The sequence below is a fragment of the Podarcis erhardii genome (genome assembly GCF_964252035.2).
Source record: "Podarcis erhardii genome assembly, chromosome: 8".
In the NCBI taxonomy this organism is placed as follows: Eukaryota; Metazoa; Chordata; class Lepidosauria; order Squamata; family Lacertidae; genus Podarcis; species Podarcis erhardii.
The window spans coordinates 13046090-13064343 of NC_138499.1; the positions used below are offsets into that span (position 1 = coordinate 13046090).

The window sequence follows — 18254 nt, forward strand, 5'->3', positions numbered from 1 at the left end:
CGGTGGTGAGGATCTGATGAAGGACCTCCTGGCATCTTAACTACTGAATTACATTTCACAAAGCTCCCCGAGAAGAGGGATTGAGTGCTAAGCCACTTTGGGAATTGTAGCTCTGTGCAGGGAGTAGAGATCTAACAACTCTTGGCATCCTTAGCAAACTATAGTTCCCAGGATTCTTAGTGGGAAACCATGACTGTTTAAAGTGGTATAATACTGCTTTAAATATATGGTGTAGATGAGGACCTAGTTATTTCAAAGAAAAGAGAAATCCGCCCCCCAATATGAAATTAATATGGACTTTAGAGTTTTAGTTAACCTAATAAATAAATATGGATAATGGAGAAAACTGAATCCCTATTTCTTAGTCCACAAAATCCCGTGGAGATACAGTTTGGCTGCTGTGCCTGCAAAAGAAAAAGAAATGAAAAAGTCATAGCCATTTCAGATTTCCCATAAGAGTGAATGGGAAACACAGAGATTTGTTTCATACAGTGTGACCTGGGACCAAGATCAGTTTGAAGCAATGGGCTTTTCTTATAGAAAGGCGTCTCAAAATTTGTATCTTCCTATATGCATAAAAACCTAAGGCTGTCGTCATGCTCTTTAGATTTCATGGCTGCTGATAGGTGTCTTATGTCAATTCCGGTGTGCCAGACAACAGGCAGAAAAGAAAGGAAGCCACATTGGTGGCAGGCATTTAATGGAGTGGGGAGAGGTTCCAGAAGCTACTCTCTGAAGTGCTGCCCCCTCTTTTAAAAGGGAGTGGGGGTTGGGGTGAGCTGTGAGCTGTGAGCGGTTCCCTCGGCCTGAAAGCGGAGATGAAAGCGGTGCTGCACCGTATAGTCGAATTTGACTAGACTTTACCTTACCTTTAGGACAGTGGTTTTCAACCGGTGTGTTGTGGCATCCTGAGGCGCCTTGAATGATGGTTGGGGTGCCACAGGCAACACTGGCCTCTGTCCCTCTTTCCTTCCCTCCCTCCTCTAATGCCCTCTTGCATCTCTGCCTCCCAAATGCTTGCACAGCTGTTTGTTGCAGCAGCCGTGGCTACAAGCTCAGCAGGTGGATGGTGCCTCTGGTCAGGGGGTGCTTCCCAGGCCCCTGTGGAGCTATGTGAGGAGGCACCTCTCTTTGGGGTGGGGTGGGCAGCTCAGAGACTGGGGCGGCAACTGTGGCTGCCCAGAGGACTCCCAAGGAGAGGGGAGAAGAGAGGAGGCTGAAGGAATGCTCCACAAGGGAGGGTGTTTGAAAAAGGCTGCCTGCCCTGCAGGTAAAGGGTGACCTAACTGGGCTCCTGAGCCCCATGGGGTGCTGCGGAAAAAATGTAGTTGGTTAAGGGAGTCAGGGACTCAAAAAGGTTGAAAACCTCTGCTTTAGAAGAAAGGATGGATCTGGTGTGTAAGGAGGGGTTGGGATCAGGTGTGGGGAAACCACAAATAGGTAGGCAGGGCTGGTGAGTGGAACCCCAATGTGGAACCTCAATCACATATACTTAATCACATATACTTAAACTAATCCAGAATGAGGCAGCTAGACTGGTGACTGGGGGCGGTCGCCGAGACCACATAATAGCGGTCTTGAAAGACCTACATTGGCTCCCAGTACGTTTCCGAGCACAATTCAAAGTGTTGGTGTTGACCTTTAAAGCCCTAAAGGGCCTCTGCCAAGTACAGTGGTACCTCGGGTTACATACGCTTCAGGTTACAGACTCCGCTAACCCAGAAATATTACCTCAGGTTAAGAACTTTGCTTCAGGATGAGAACAGAAATCATGCTCCGGCGGCGCGGCAGCAGCAGGAGGCCCCATTAGCTAAAGTGGTGCTTCAGGTTAAGAACAGTTTCAGGTTAAGAATGGACCTCTGGAACGAATTAAGTACTTAACCTGAGGTACCATTGTATACCTGAAGGAGCGTCTCCACCCCCATCGTCCAGCCCAGATGCTTAGGTCCAGCGCCAAGGGCCTTCTGGTGGCTCCCTCACTGTGAGAAGCAAAGCTACAGGGAACCAGGCAGAGGGCCTTCTCGGTAGTGGCACCCACCCTGTGGAACGCCCTCCCATCAGATGTCAAAGAGAACAACAACTACCTGGCTTTTAGAAGACATCTAAAGGCAGCCCTGTTCAGGGAAGTTTTTAATGTGTGACATTTTAATGTATTTTAAATCTTTGTTGGAAGCCACCCAGAGTGGCTGGGGAAATCCAGCCAGATGGGCGGGATACAAATAATAAATTGTTATTATTATTATGTGTATTGGGAATTCTCTGGGACACAGATCATGGAATACAATAAACTTCACTGGAAAGAGAAATTTCACTTTGATATTCCAACCTCCTCGTTCTTTTCCTCTCCTCCATGCCTAGACAAGGAATGCCATCCTGTCTACTGGTTACACCCGTGGGTGAAAGTGATCTGCAGATAGTTTGGAGGCTAGATTCTCAGAAGTAAGCACTAGCTGCATTCCTAGCTGAAGTCAGTGGGAGGGAAAGGTACTCAAACACCTCTAGAAACCAGTGCTACTAGGACTACCTTGTGAGAAAAGTGCCTTTGTTAATCACTACTTTGGACCATTGCCTGGAACTAATTGGCTTAATGAAGCTGGAGGGATGGACGGGCTGACTCAGACCGTCTCATGCAATTTGTGCCGCACTGAGGCCCTTTTGTTCCTGGGGAAATCAGTTGTCCCTGATCTGCCACTAAATGTGGGGTTGAATATCAGGAGATTGATAAGACAGGAGGTGTATAGGCTTCAGAAGTGCAATTAGCTGCCAACATCGCTTCCTCTCCTTTTTCCTTCCCTTTGTACCTTGGCGTCCCTTCAAAGAGCTGCTCTAGAACAACAGTGAGAGGTGAGCAGGAACAGTTGGTGGTGCCATGCAGCTGACCTCTGGTTGGGTCACTACTGTGTGGGTCCACCAGGCTACAGGGAGATGGATTAGCTCTCTTGGAGCCCCTGCACTGCCCTGACTCACCACCTTGCCCCTTCCAGAGAGCCAGTGTGGTGTAGTGGTTAAGAGCGGTAGACTCATAATCTGGTGAACCGGGTTCGCGTCTCCGCTCCTCCACATGCAGCTGCTGGGTGACCTTGGGCCAGTCACACTTCTCTGAAGTCTCTCAGCCCCACTCACCTCACAGAGTGTTTGTTGTGGGGGAGGAAGCAAAAGGGGAATGTTAGCTGCTTTGAGACTCCTTAAAGGGAGTGAAAGGCGGGATATCAAATCCAAACTCTTCCTCCTCCTCCTCCTCCTCCTCCTCCTCCTCCTCCTCCTCCTCTTCTTCCTCTTCTTCTTCTTCCTCTTCTTCTTCTTCTTCTTCTTCGTCGTCGTCTTCTTCCCAGAAGGCTGGGTGTGTGGTGGTGCCCCTAACTTCCAACCACTCCTGGAGGTCTCTTAGGCCCCGCTATTCCTTTAAAGTAGTATCATAGTCATGGATTCCCCCCCCAAAGCACCCTGGGAACTGTAGTTTGTGAAGGAGTTGTTTGGAGACAACACATACACAATGGGACTTCCCTTTCTTCCATGAAGCCCTCTAATTGGTGGACCCAATGGAGCAAAGAGAAGGAGAGGGAAGGAAGTCCCATTAGAATTTATTAATTCTTTAAAAAAAAATATTCCGAGGTGTTTACTTCTTCATGTCTCTTGAAATAAGTGTTCTAATTTCCCTCCAAAATCTGAATATGTATATTTTTGCCTCGCCATCATAATGTGTTAATATCACAAGCAAGCAAGGCCTTTGCCCTCATCTACACACAGTTGGGGCAGAGGAACTCTGGTGTTTCAGATACATATCTAGAAGGTGAACCAGCGGCCAGATCTCAGCTGCTGTCTCCTCTCTCTCTCTCCCTCCCTCCAGGTTGCTGTGTGTCCCTTTGGTGTGTGTTTTGAGATGAGCATTGTACCTGGTTGTAACGACACATGTGAATGTGCCTACTGTTCCTGACAATGTGGTGATGTTTATTTCCCTGGAGGCAATTGTAGCTTTTGTGCAATGTGACTTTCTTCCCATAACATATTTTGCGCACGCACAAGTGTTATTTGCACATAAAGGTAAAGGGACATGCACACAAGCTATTTCCAATGCTCCCCTGACCTGGAAGTGTGCCGGAAATAGTGTGTGCACATGCACTCCCCTGCCATCAGTGCACAATCAGTGCTGGAGACACTAGCCCGAGGCGCGGTACGTTTGCTGACCCCTGATCTAGTCCAACCCCCTGCAGTGCAGGAATCTCCTGGCTAGTAGCCATTGGTAGCCTTCTTCATGCTATATGAAATCCACACTCAGCATCCCTACCCCCACCCCAATGAGGGCATATTGTTAGTTCTGAATAAAGAACAGAGCCCACAACATGGGTGTGGGGAGTGTTATTACTCAGGTTAATAATTCATCCACAACAGCCACTCAGCGGATACTCCCACATACGGCCATTATCAGGTATTAGATTATTTTACAAGGGAGCATTGTTTAGTGAATGGCAATAACGAAACTAGAACTTCATATTATAGATCTCCTGTGAAAGGTTTTTCCCTTGACTGAATGGGGTGCCTGGTTCCCTGCAACATCCTTTCCCACAAAAAACTCTCAGCTATTTCTCCTTTTTCTGCAAGTTTGCAAAATGATCTGTCGTTGGCTTTGACTTGTTTTGCACTGTGGCACCGAGTGACTGGTATTTAAATAAAAGCAGTTCATGTGATCCTGGGAAGAGGAAAACAAAAAGCATTTGATAGCATACTTCTTAGCTTGTCATGCTAAGTTGTAAATAATGGCAGGAAGAAGAATCCCATCTGGTCCTCCAGTGTTGAAAAGAACACTTGGTATGGGTGTTCAGAACCAAATGGTTGGATTTGTCTAACTTTTACTCTCGACTCATTGAAATGGATGGACCTCAGTTAGGGGGAAATCCTATGGCAAGCTGACTGAGCCAAGGTTGGCGTACATCCCCCAAAAGGAACAAGGTGGGACCAGAGGGCAGAGACTTAGACTGGATTCTAAACCTGGTCTTGTGGTCTGCAAACCCAGCATAGAAGACTATTTTAAAGGCTTGTTTTCCCTCTTCCACGCTTGGGCAGAGCAGCAGCCCAGCTGCTTAGCGAGGTTTGGATTTGGCTTAACTTTATGCTGCCCTAATTTACGCCAATTTGCTTTATGCCAGCTTCTTGTGCAAAGGATTGCTCCCTCACTCTGTGAAGACATCCTTCTAGATCCTCTGTAATGATGGCAGCAATCTATCCCATAGGACCCACGTACCTACAGGACCACCTCTCCTGGTATGCTCCGCAGAGGAACTTAAAGTCCACAAATAACAACACTTTGGAGCTCGCGAGCCTCAAGGAGGTTAGATTGGTTTCAACTAGGGCCAGGGCCTTTTTAGCACTGGCCCCGACATGGTGAAATGCTCTGTCACAAGAGACTAGGGCCCTGAGGGACTTGACATCTTTCCGCAGGGTCTGCAAGACAGAGCTGTTTCGCCTGGCCTTTGGTTTGGACTCAGTCTGACCCTTATGTTTCCCTCCCCTTATGGTCTTGATTTATCACCTACTTTAAAATGAGGCTGCATTTTAAATTGCATTTTAACCTGTATTTTAAATTGTTTTTATTTTCTTTTCTCCCCCCTCTCTTTCCCCCTGTGTGCTCATGAATAATGGATCCAACTACCTCATTCTGCTAGCAGAAGCCAGTGCAAAGGCCCCTGCTAGCTCAGCAATGCTCATCATAACTGACCATTGGTCATGGTGCCTAGGACTGATGGGAATCGGTATCCAATAATATCTGGAGGGCCACAGGTTTCCCACCCCTGAACTATAACAAGGTCCGGTCCTACAATGAGGCAGAGTGTTGCAGCTGCTCAGGCGGCAGGTGTTGAGGCGAGGGGAAAGGCCAGAGCTATGAGTGCCATGTGACCTGCTCTGTGCCCCCTACACTAGACTACTGCCCTCAAGGGCAGTGTGTCAGGAGCCAGAGTCAGGATCTGGTCAGCAATAAAACACCTGCTGCTAGTGAAATGAACTATTTATTCATAGAAACCAAAACGGCTCTGGCCTAGTGATCACAACAACTCTTCCCAGTAGGACTTGCTGCAATGAGGCAGTTGTGAAGAGTGCCTCACCGCTCTCTAAGACTCCTTCTTTGGGTCCTTCACCAGCAACCTGAGGCTCTTTTGTCTTGTCCTCTTTGCTCTGTCCTCTTCATTCCTCTTCATGTTCTGGGAGACCGGGCAGTGGGGAGGGAGCTGGTCACAGCAGGGGAGGGAGACTCCCTGGAGTCTTCAGCCAGTTGGTCTCATCTCTGTCTCCTGGCTCCCCTCCTCTGCAACCTCTGATTTTAGACTGGTCTCTGCTGCAGCTTCTTCCTGCTCACTAAACCCTGTTACCTCATCAGCTTCTGACACATTTATCTCCCAGTCTGCTTCCTCTTCTCCCTCTGAGCATCTGTCATCATCCTACCGTTGTCCCCTGGCTCTGAGCCTACTTCTTCTGGGGTAGGGTTACCAGATGTCCCCAGTTCCCAGGGACAGTCCCCAGATTTGCAGATCTGTCCCTGGGAAATGTGGTGGCAGCAGCAGCCTCAGCAGCCCAGAGCCAGCCTGTTAGCACAGTTGGCTCTGGCTGGCTTCAGGAGCTGCTCGGTGCCCGCTGCCCGCTGCCGTGGTGCCCGCCATTTTTCCTGCGCCACGGCAGTGAGCAGCTCATGAAGCCAGCCAGAGCCAACTTCACTACCAGGCTGGCCCCTCCTGGGCAATGGCCGCCCGCCTGTGACTTCCGAGCCTCCCCTGATCTGTCAAAAAAAAAGGGGGAAGGAGATCAGGGAAGGCTCGGGAGTCATGGGCAGGTGGCGCGCTGATGCCCAGTTCTTAAAAAAACTCTGCGCATTTATGTTTCACAGGGTGCGAAAGAAGGGCTTTGCACCTTTATACAACATGCATGTGTGCTTGGGCCCAGGGTCTTTTGCCTCACCATCCCCACTACTGACTCCCTGTTGCTACTCAGCTTTTTTAAAAAAAGTGTCCCCGGATTCATTGAAAAATATCTGGTGACCATACTCTGGGGGTTCCCTTAGGGGTTCCCCAGCTTGTGCCTCTCCCCACTTCTCAGCATGCAACCAGCCCATGACACACTGGAAGGCACTCTCCTTTCACCAGTATTGGAGTAAAATTCAACTACCAGTCCAAATGGCTTCTGCATGAGCCTTGGGAGAGGGCATCATCTTTGTTCATTGCCTCAGGCAACGAAATGTCTTGAGCCAGCCTTGACTACAACTTCCAGCGTCCTTGACCAATGGCCATATTGGCTGAGGTTGATGGGAACTGGAATCCAAGAAGGGCGAGAGGAGCCACCTGCTTTTTTTTGGGAAGGAAGGAAGGAAGGAAGGAAGGAAGGAAGGAAGGAAGGAAGGAAGGGCCAAACTATGTCATCAGAATGCATGTAGCCCAATTTCCAATGCCCCCTGTGCTTGCCACTTGGCAAAATGAAGATCCAGCTCACGGTGAATCACGGCTACTTATGTAATCTTTCCCCAGAGTGCGTTTCTGAAGGATTAAATGTTAACCACAAGGCAATTTAGTGGCATTTTTCAGGTCTGCCTCACAGATCCTTGGGTAAGCCTCATATGAAAAGCACTCACCCAAAGGGCATAACTGCAATAAGTTGATTTGGAGATAGAAGGTGAATCAGTGCCATAAGATCCGGACATATTGTTCGCCTTTGAAAAATCCTGACATATTGTTTGCCCAGCTCAACTCTATGCCCTCTGGAAGGAAACCAAATTATTTGGACCTATTCCAGCCTGTGTTCAGGCTTGGTTAGAAGACTGAATCAACTTTGGTCACTTTGAAGGCTGACCTTTATTGGAAGAGTGACACACAGAGAGAGTGCTTCTCCTTGATTTCTCCATCACTTTTGTTCCACCGACTGTGGTATCTTATAGGACTGCTTTGATGGTTTAGTAGTTGGAGGCACCGGGTGGTATTTAACTGAGTTTACTCAGAGGGATGCAGGTGGCGCTGTGGGTAAAACCTCAGCGCCTAGGACTTGCCGATCGCATGGTCGGCAGTTCGAATCCCCGCGGCGGGGTGCGCTCCCGTCGTTCGGTCCCAGCGCCTGCCAACCTAGCAGTTCGAAAGCACCTCCGGGTGCAAGTAGATAAATAGGGACCGCTTACCAGCGGGAAGGTAAACGGCGTTCCGTGTGCTGCGCTGGCTCGCCAGATGCAGCTTGTCATGCTGGCCACGTGACCCGGAAGTGTCTGCAGACAGCACTGGTTCCCGGCCTATAGAATGAGATGAGCGCACAACCCTAGAGTCTGGCAAGACTGGCCCGTACGGGCAGGGGGTACCTTTACCTTTACCTTTACTCAGAGTAGACCCATGGAAATTAATAAACATGACTTTGGTCCACGAATATACACAATTTGGTATGCATTTTGGGTGGCTGAGTTGCACTGAAAAGATTGGAGAAGTGAAAAGATTTCAAAGGATAGCTGCCTTTTCAGTTCACATATTTGTTCCTTATGAATAAAATGCAAAAAAAATATATGAATTTTTCCCCAACCTGATTGTATGTCTGAATTTGAGACCTGTCTTTGCTTTCTCTTTGTTCACCTTTGAGAGAAGGAAAATGTTGCATTTGAGGACAATATACAGGAGCACATAGCTTAAGTAGTGAGCTCTTTGTGAAAGCGCACTAACTGTCATTTAGACCCACATATAGACTTCTTCCCTGGATTGGACTCATGAAAAAAACATTCCTGTTTTCCACAGAAGCTGGATTTCCACAGCACTGATTAGCTCGTCCTTGTGTCACTCCCAGAGCTACCATGCCCTCCCTTTTCAGAGCAGGGCTGTGCACATTCCTGATTGGTTGGCCCTTCTGCCAGTCAGGAACCCAGTGTATGGGGGGAGTGGGGGTGGAGGGAACCAGGCTGCTTTGATGCACCCGACATGCAGCTGGCCCGAGGCCAATTCCATTGCATGAAGTATCCCCATAAACCTAGGGGATGGTGGTGATGCTCGTTACCGCTGGAGATATTTATGGCGTAGAAGCAGAGCAGGTGTTGGACTGGAGTTCATGGAAGGCGACGCTCAGTTCCGGGAATTGCCGTAGAATTCTTTCCTTACTTTATGCAATTCCCTTGTAACCTCGCTTTCCTAGGCGTAAAGAAAGGATAATAAATTTTTATCATCTTATGGGGGTGGAATGAAGGTACACTCATTATGCTCCTGAAAGAACAAAGGAATTTTCTTTTTGCGCATAGCCTCTCTCTCTCTCTCTTTCTCGTTGAAATGCATTATTTTATTGCTGTCATTTCTAAGGAAGCAATGGAGGCAATGCCTCGCCCTCTTTACTGCAAAAAATCGTGGAGTTGGCAGGGACCCCAAATCATTTAGTCCAGCCAGGGCTTTCCCCCCCAGCCAGGGACTCATTGGAACTCAGTTCTGGCACCTCTCAGGTGGGCGGCATTGACGTTCTAAGAGAACAAGGGAGGCATTCATGGTTTCTAGAAAAATAGCACTGAGTCTAATAATAATAATAATAATAATAATAATAATAATAATAATAATAATATATTATTTATACCCCGCCCATCTGGCTGGGTCCCCCCAGCCACTCTGGGCGGCTTCCAACAAAACACTAAAATACAGTAACTTATTAAACATTAAAATCTTCCCTAAACAGGGCTGCCTTTAGATGTCTTCTAAAAGTTTGGTAGTTATTTTTCTCTTTGACATCTGGTGGGAGGGCGTTCCACAGGGCGGGCGTCACTACCGAGAAGGCCCTCTGCCTGGTTCCCTGTAACTTGGCTTCTCGCAGCGAGGGAACCGCCAGAAGGCCCTCGGTGCTGGACCTCAGTGTCTGGGCAGAATGATGGAAGTGGAGACGCTCCTTCAGGTATACTGGACAGAGGCTGTTTAGGGCTTTAAAGGTCAGCACCAGCACTTTGAATTGTGCTTGGAAACGTACTGGGAGCCAATGTAGGTCTTTCAAGACTGGCGTTATATGGTCTCGACAGCCCTCCCCTCTGCAATGCAGGAATCTCAACTAAAGCATCCAAGATAGATACTTGCATGTCAAGACCCGAAGCCACCCCCTCAGTGGCGTAGCGTGGGGGGTGCAGGGGGGGCCGGCCGCACCGGGCGCAACATTAGGGGGCGCAAATCCACGGGTTAGGGGGCGCAAATCCACGGGTTAGGGGGCGCAAATCCACGGGTTAGGGGGCGCAAATCCACGGGTTAGGGGGCGCAAATTACTTGTCTTGCCCCGGGTGCTGACAACCCACGCTACGCCACTGCACCCCCTCGTTGAGAAATAACACACACAAGGACACGGATATTAGGTTAATGTTATTGGGCAAATCTTGCCACAACTTTATTGATTACAGAATGTGAGTGGTATTGGCTTAGGCATTGAATGGACCCGACTATATCTGACTCCTGCGCAGGAAGTCCAGTAAGGGTAAACCACCGGAAGAGGGAACCCTGTCGATGCATACCAACTCGAGCCCTCCCTGGTGTTCCCATCGGGGTTGTGTCATGGCCCTAGCCCCCGACCTGGGCTTCAGACAAGATCAACACCCCCAGATTCCTTTAATGGAACACCTTTAAGCATGGAGGGGCAGGTGATGGCCACACATTGAAGAAGCAAGCCAAAGAGGGAGCCCTACAGCTCGGGCCTCTGATTAAATGGTCCCGGCCATGCCCCCCCCCCCAGCCAGTGGATTGGCTGGCCGGGCTCTGACATGGCCTGGATCCCCCAGGCAATGGGGGACTAAGTCCCCTGCCCCCGGAGGGGAGTGGGTGGCCACGCGGTCCACCGCAACTCCTCCCCACGGGGAAGTGGAGCGGATTTAATGTATCTGATGAGAGAATGTCTGAATATGAGCATACTTCCAGAATTTGAGCTTTGGTATGTGTATACCACAGACAGGAGGTGAGGGTTCCATGCTTGGCTATGTGAGTTGATTTAAGGTGGGGGGTCTAGCTGGCAACCAGCCATTCCATCAGCCTATAGCAGAGGGAGGGAGGGAAGAGATGCAGAGCCACCATCAGTTTCACTGTGGCTGCGTACACACCATACAGTCAAGCACATGACTCCCCCCCCAAAAAAAATTATAATAATTCTAGGAGCTGTAGTATCTCTGCTTAACTATAATTTCCAGCATTCTTGGGCGGGGCCAGTTATGTGCTTTAAACATTTAGTGTCACCTGGCAACAGCTGTTTTATCAGGCTGTAGCAGAGTGAGCCAGAGGAAAGTTGCCGCCACAGGCCATCGCCACAGCTGAGAGAACAACTTTTGGCTCCTCTTCTTTTTGAGCTGCTTCCATCCCAGCTGGTCACTAGAAGAACCAGTAGTCAAGAATTGGTACCTGAGTTTGTTTGTTTCCTCCCCCTTCCCAATCCATTTTTTCTTTTGTGTTAAGTGTTTTAGATTATAAGCCTTGGTCAGACCATATCTGGAGTACTGTGTCCAGTTCTGGGCACCACAATTTAAGAAGGATATTGACAAGCTGGAATGTGTGCAGTGGAGGGCAACCAAGATGATCTAGGGTCTGGAAACCAAGTCTTAGGAAGAACGGAATTGGGTATGTTTAGCTTGGTAACTTTTATATGCCTGTTGTCTTTGTCCATGGAGTTTTCTTGGCAGGGATACTGGAGTAGCTTGCTGGTTCCTGCTCCAGGTGGATCACGTTTGATCAAAACTCTCCACTATGACCTGTCCATCTTGGGTGGCCCTGCATGGCATAGCTCATAGCGGGTAAGAGAAGACTCCCCAGAAAAGACCCTGATGTTGGGAAAGATGGAGGGCACAAGGAGAAGAGGATGACAGAGGACGAGATGGTTGGACAGTGTTCTCGAAACTACCAGCATGAGTTTGACCAAACTGCAGGAGGCAGTGGAAGACAGGAGTGCCTGGCGTGTTCTGGTCCATGGTGTCACAAAGAGTCAGACACGACTAAATGACTAAACAACAACAGCTTGGTAACAAGAAGACTGAGAGGAGATATGACAGCCATCTTCAGATATCTAAAGGGCTGTCACATGGAAGATGGAGAAGCTTTGTTTTCTCCTGCTCTGGAGGGTAGGACTCGAATGGCTTCAAGCTACAAGAAAGGAGAGTCTGACTAAACATCAGGAAGAATTTTCTGATAGTAAGAGCTGTTTGACAGTGGAGTGGTCTCCCTCAGGAGTTTGTGAACTCTCCTTCTTTGGAAGTTTTTAAGCAGAGATCGGACGGCCATCTGTCATGTATCATCTAGTTCAGATTCCTACTTTGCAGGGGATTGAACCAGGTGACCCTCATGGACCCACCCAACTCTACAATTCTATGATTCTATGAATTACCCACTGAAACCCTTCCATATTCAGAGTGAGCAGTGTTTGACCAGCGAATCTTGGTTGAAGAGTAGACTTATCCACAAGAGAGATGCTTGTGGGTAAGAAAATAATAAAGTTATTTATTGTAGAAATTACCTAACTTGGATAGAAAACCTTCTAGTTCCAGTCTAGATAAAAAAGTAAGGTAAAGGACCCCTGGATGGTTAAGTCCAGTCAAAGGTGGCTATGGGGTTGTGGCGCTCATCTTGCTTTCAGCTTTCTGGGTCATGTGGCCAGTGTTACTAAACCGCTTCTGGCACAATGGAACACTGTGATGGAAACCAGAGTGCATGGAAATGCCATTTACTTTCCCACCACAGCGGTACCTATTTATCTACTTGCACTGGCGTGCTTTCAAGCTGCTAGGTTGGCAGCAGCTGGGACAGAGCAATGGGAGCTCACCCTATAATGGGGATTCGAACCGTTGACCTCCTGATCAGCAAGCCCAAGAGGCTCAGTGGTTTAGACCACAGCACCATCCAGTCTAACTAATTCTGGCAGCCTTGTTCCAAGGTGATCTGTCATCTTGAGGTGTGTGAGAGAAGTGTGAGGAGCAGCATGAAGCTGTAAAACAGGATGCAACCTGAGACTGTCAGTCTAACATCAAAGAGACAGAGAGGTCAGCTCAAGAGGTTAAAAGGTACAGAAATAGTTTGGGAGTCTGGAGGTCTTAACCTATGCAAACACGTATTTTTCAAGCTGAGTTGCGCCCAAACATCCAACAGGTCAAAGCTTAATACGACCTGGTTGCAAGCCAGCAAAAGTTTGGGTGCAAAAGGTCCTATCAAGCTCTGACCTTTGCATTGTAGTGTTACTCACTTTGATGTGATTCCTTTCATTTCAAGCCCCAGCTTTTGCTGGATTGTGCCCAGTGGGAGGGCATTCAAATACTTCCCGCTCAAGGTCAGGTTCGTAGTTGGCAAGATTCCTTTCCAAAGGAACCGCTTTGCTACTGTGTGGCAGAGACAAGAATGCAGGAGCAGGTCAGCCAAAAGCAAAGGACTTGTGGGTCTTCAGAGCATCTTCCACAGATATTTGACTCCCCGACCCTGACAGCAGATGCACCTCTACATCTTTTATTTATGCCCCCAAACTCGAGCCAATCTTCCCTTTTACGAAAGTATTTCATCACTTTCCTTTGGGGTATTGTCGGGACTTGTGCTCAGGCAGTTTTATCTTCTGTGGGAACATTCATCTCCTTTCAGTGGGTGGGGAGGTCATAAATTACCGGCTCCAAACCGAAGGTAATGGGAGGAACTCTTTTAAATAGTTATGTGATTAGCAAATCCCTTTCCTTAGTGGAGCTTACATAGGAGAGCCAGAATGTTTCAGTTAGGGAATTCCAAACAATCCGCAATCGGACTGTACCTCTGCTAGTCCAACCGCAATGTCGCAGAATGCTTGTCTCAATCTAAATACTGCCCTAGGATGGAGTTTGGGTTTCTTTTCTCTGTTGCCCAACACGATTGCCCTTGTTATCAGCCGAGGAAGTTCTTTGTCCTCCAAGAATCTTGGAAAGCTAAGAAACAGGAGGACATTTTTTGTGTTCTTATAAGCAGAAACTAGGATCTTAAATAGGCTCCGGCCTGGTGGAATGCTCTGTCTCATGCGACCAGGGCCCTGCGGGATCTGATTTCTTTCCACAGGGCCTGTAAGACAGAGTTGTTCTGCCTGGCCTTTGGCTTAGAATCCATTTGATTTCCTCCCCCTCTTTCTTTTTTCCTTTCTCCTCCTATGACGAGGCTGCATTTTAATGTTTTAATTGTTTTAATGTTGTATTTCAATCTTGATTTTTAAGTTGTATTTCAATCAACTTGTTTTTATTATTGGTTGTTAGCCACCCTGAGCCTGCTCTTGGCTGGGGAGGGCGGGGTATAAATTATTATTATTATTATTATTATTATTATTATTATTATTATTATTATTATTATTAAAGACATTTCTTTACAAATAAATTCCCCCGAAATCCAAGGGGTGGGTTGCCAAGTCAGTGTGCTTAAAATCAGGGTACAAAAATGATAATAAATGGGCATGCACAACCCCCATCCTAGCTTTCTGTACTCTTGGCTTGTGGCTGCACGGCTGGGGTCATGGGACTGTCCCAAATGGAAGATAGCTGACCTCAGTTGGAAGACGAACTGAAGCACCGTGTGTGTGAGGATGGGGTGGAGATCTCCTTCTGCCCTGTCTCTTACATCAGTGTAATGCTGGTGCCAATCCACAGAGCTTCCCATTCCGTCCACCCAAAGTGCAGGTGGACAGGAGAACTTGTGGTGCTACTGGTGGTAGCTCACAACTCTGATCTGTGGGGAGCAACAGGTAGGGGCTGAGCTGGACCATTCTCCACGAGATCCTGAGCCAGCCTTGCCGCTGTTACTTGATGACGTGGCCCAACCTTTGCACCGGATCCAGACTGCAAAGTGTGGTGCGGGGTTTGCTTGCGCCACACTTTCCACCCTGACTGGTGTGAGCAGCAGAGCTGCAGATGTTGTGGTTCGCTTTGTGGCTCTGTCACAGTTCTGCTGCTGCCTGGCTGGGGCAGGGTTTAATTCCCCCTTTTCAATTGCTTTTACATCCCATCTTTTTCTCCAAGTTGCTCAAGGTGATGTACGTAGTTCTTCCCTTTTCATTTCATCCCTGCATTAACCCTGTGTGGCAGATTAGACTGAGAGGCAGTGACTGGCCCAAGGACATATAGTGTGGTCCCAACCAGGCTTTGGATATCACAGAATCTTAGAATCATAGAGCTGGAAGACACCACAAGTTCTTCTGTAATGCAGGGATCTCATGCTCTACCAACTGAGCTACCTCTGATCCTTGGCTGCTATTTCCACACACACAAAACCAGCTGGTAGTATTGTCCTCCTGTGGATTTTTATTCAATACATTATAAAACCAGTCATTTAAAATTCCATGTAATTTGTGCAATTTGTAACAAGAAATGATCACTGAGGAACCAAATTTATTCAAAGGGGTCCCTTCTATGGTGTCAAATGCCGTCCTTTGAACCTCTCCTGTAAATGAGGACTTACACCATTCCTGTTATCTTTGATTCGTGTGATAACATGTATAACTGCCAGTTATTAAAACTGCCTGGGCAATTTGGTCATGTGTGAATCCTTTGTACTCCAGTTCCTCTTTGGCCTCTCCCCCCTTCTCCTTATTCAGAAGGAAAGTGAAAGTATTTCTAAACTAATTCATCTCTCCCTTTCCCCTTTAAAGTAACTCAGTGACCCTTTCTTTCCCACACATTACAAACACCTGGCCTAGCAATAAGAAAAGAGGGTTTGGCAGGAGCTAGAGGAAGGAGAGGGACGCGGGTGGCGCTGTGAGTAAAACCTCAGTGCCTAGGGCTTGCTGATCGCATGGTCGGCGGTTCGAATCCCCGCGGCGGGGTGAGCTCCTGTCTTTCGGTCCCAGTTCCTGCCCACCTAGCAGTTCGAAAGCACCCCTAAGTGCAAGTAGATAAATAGGTACCGCTTTATAGCAGGAAGGTAAACGGCGTTTCCGTGTGCTGCACTGGTGCCAGCTAGCCAGAGCAGCTTCGTCACGCTGGCCACATGACCTGGAAGTGTCTCCGGACAGCGCTGGCCCCCAGCCTCTTAAGTGAGATGGGCGCACAACCCTAGAGTCGGACACGACTGGCCCGTACGGGCAAGGGTACCTTTACCTTAGAGGAAGGAGAGTGTAGGAGCAGTTTTCAAACATACAACGGGAAATTAAGGCCAAAATATTTGCAAATGTGATTGGGATGTCCCATTTCAGCTGCAAGGACTGCATGTGATTCAGATCAGCACTGCTGTGCTGGGACTGGGGATCTCCGAACACTGCTCTTTTTCTGAAACTCTCCCTCCTGCCCAAATCCAAAGATACTATTGGCATCTAATAGCAGTTCCAAAGACAACATACAGGGTTATTTTGCAGGGGCAGGATTTTTAGACACTGGCATGCAGGTGCAGGCTTAACGTCCTGGTCTGAATCAGCTTAAGACCTCCATATCTGCTTTTTGATATTGGCAAACTATTGGCAGGTCTTAATCACATTGATAATTAACATGCATAACATAGTATGTAAAGCTACCTTAAAGACGTAAAAACCAACATTCTGCAAGGGGCTGCTTGGGCCGTTCCAGTCTTTCAATGATGGTTTGTGCGCAAGAACATTGGGTTAAATGTCGGCCCTGATAACCATTCAGAGTGAGGGCAATGCTTCCTTCCCTTAATTTGAATTGCCTTTATGATGTTGTCAAGAGGCGTATCCGACTGATGACACGGTGCCTTGACCACGCCAACTCAAGGGTAGGACAGAGAGCTCTGTTCTCACTCTGAATTGGCTTCATTATGGCATGGCATAGTTTTGTGGTGCCTACCAGATTAGGTATATGATCTCTAAGGTTGGAATCAACAGCCAACAAAAAGATCCTAGCGTTTTGTTTTTTTAACTCTCCCAATAAGCTGCTCAATGGGGCAGCAGTCAGATACAAGCACAGAGAACAAGAGAGACAGAGAAACATATCGGGTCCCATCAGTTCTTGCCATAAAATTTGATGGTGAATATTTAATGCTGCTCCTGTTGGAAATGGTTGTTGTTCTTGTTTAGTCATTTAGTCATGTCTGACTCTTTGTGACCCCATGGACCAGAGCATGCCAGGCACTCCTGTCTTCCACTGCCTCCCGCAGTTTGATCAAACTCATGCTGGTAGCTTCAAGAACACTGTCCAACCATCCCGTCCTCTGTCGTCCCCTTCTCCTTGTGCCCTCAATCTTTCCCAACATCAGGGTCTTTTCCAGGGAGACTTCTCTTCTCATGAGGTGGCTAAAGTCTTGGAGCCTCAGCTTCAGGATCTGGCCTTCCAGTGAGCACTCAGGGCTGATTTCCTTCAGAATGGATTGGTTTGATCTTCTTGCAGTCCATGGGACTCTCAAGAGTCTCCTCCAGCACCATAATTCAAAAGCATCAATTCTTCAGCAATCAGCCTTCTTTATGGTCTAGCTCTCACTTCCATACATCAGTACTGGGCAAACCATAGCTCTAACTATATGGACCTTTGTCGGCAAGGTGATGTCTCTGATTTTAAAGATGCTGCCTAAGTTAGTCTTAGGGGTCTCCAAGATCTACCATCTTGGTTCAGCTCTTAGTGATGCTGTGACTTTGGTATCTAACAACCAGTTATGAATATTATTAGTTCCATAGGGGCGAAGGTTAACATTGCTTTGAAAATCTATCTCGTATCTACTTTAAGGAACTTCCAAATTGTGTGCTCTGTTATTTATTTGTCATTTATTGAGAGAATGCTCAGAAACATGCATATTTCACAAGTGGTGATGCAAGAAGATCTCTGCCTGAAGCAGCTTACTGTACAATAATGAAAAAGTATATAGACAAACAATCTTTACAACAATTATAAATAAATGTTCCTTCCAGGTGTCAGTGAGAACATTCTGTGCCTTGTTCCTTGCAAAAGCAGAAACTCCCCCCCCCCCAAGGTTATTCTTCAGAAGGCTTGCACTCTGTGATTCTGATAGTGCCTTTTCCTTCCTCGTGAGCCGGTAATGTTCCTTTATGTTCAGTTATTTGAACGAGGAGCTGAAGTCTGGCTTTGGGGTGCAGATAAGATTCAGCTAACAGAGCCGGGAAGTGTTTCCTGTGTGGCTTTGGACAGACCTGGATCCCTGATGAGCTGAAATCATATAGGCAACAGGATGAAGAGACAGGCTTATTTTTATTTTTTTAATGGCACTGAAAGAGGAACAGCAAACAGGCGCATACATGGAAACTCAGCTTGTTACACCCTATTGTTTCTACCGGAAACATGCAAAGTGTGGAGGGCAGGTGCCTGCTTCTTTAACTATTTGTTGTTCTTTGGGCAGGTTGACTAGCTAATAAAATAGGGG

At 47.6% G+C, this 18254-nt stretch overlaps 1 long non-coding RNA gene across 1 annotated transcript in view; it reads right to left on the reverse strand.

Moving 5' to 3' along the window:
• Nucleotides 1–1842: 1842 nt before the first annotated feature.
• Nucleotides 1843–18254, reverse strand: part of LOC309349121 — a 220413-nt gene continuing 204001 nt past the window's right edge. Inside the window, exon 3 of the long non-coding RNA XR_014159733.1 lies at nucleotides 1843–1882. This is a non-coding gene — a long non-coding RNA (uncharacterized lncRNA). The remainder of the gene's footprint in view (nucleotides 1883–18254) is intronic.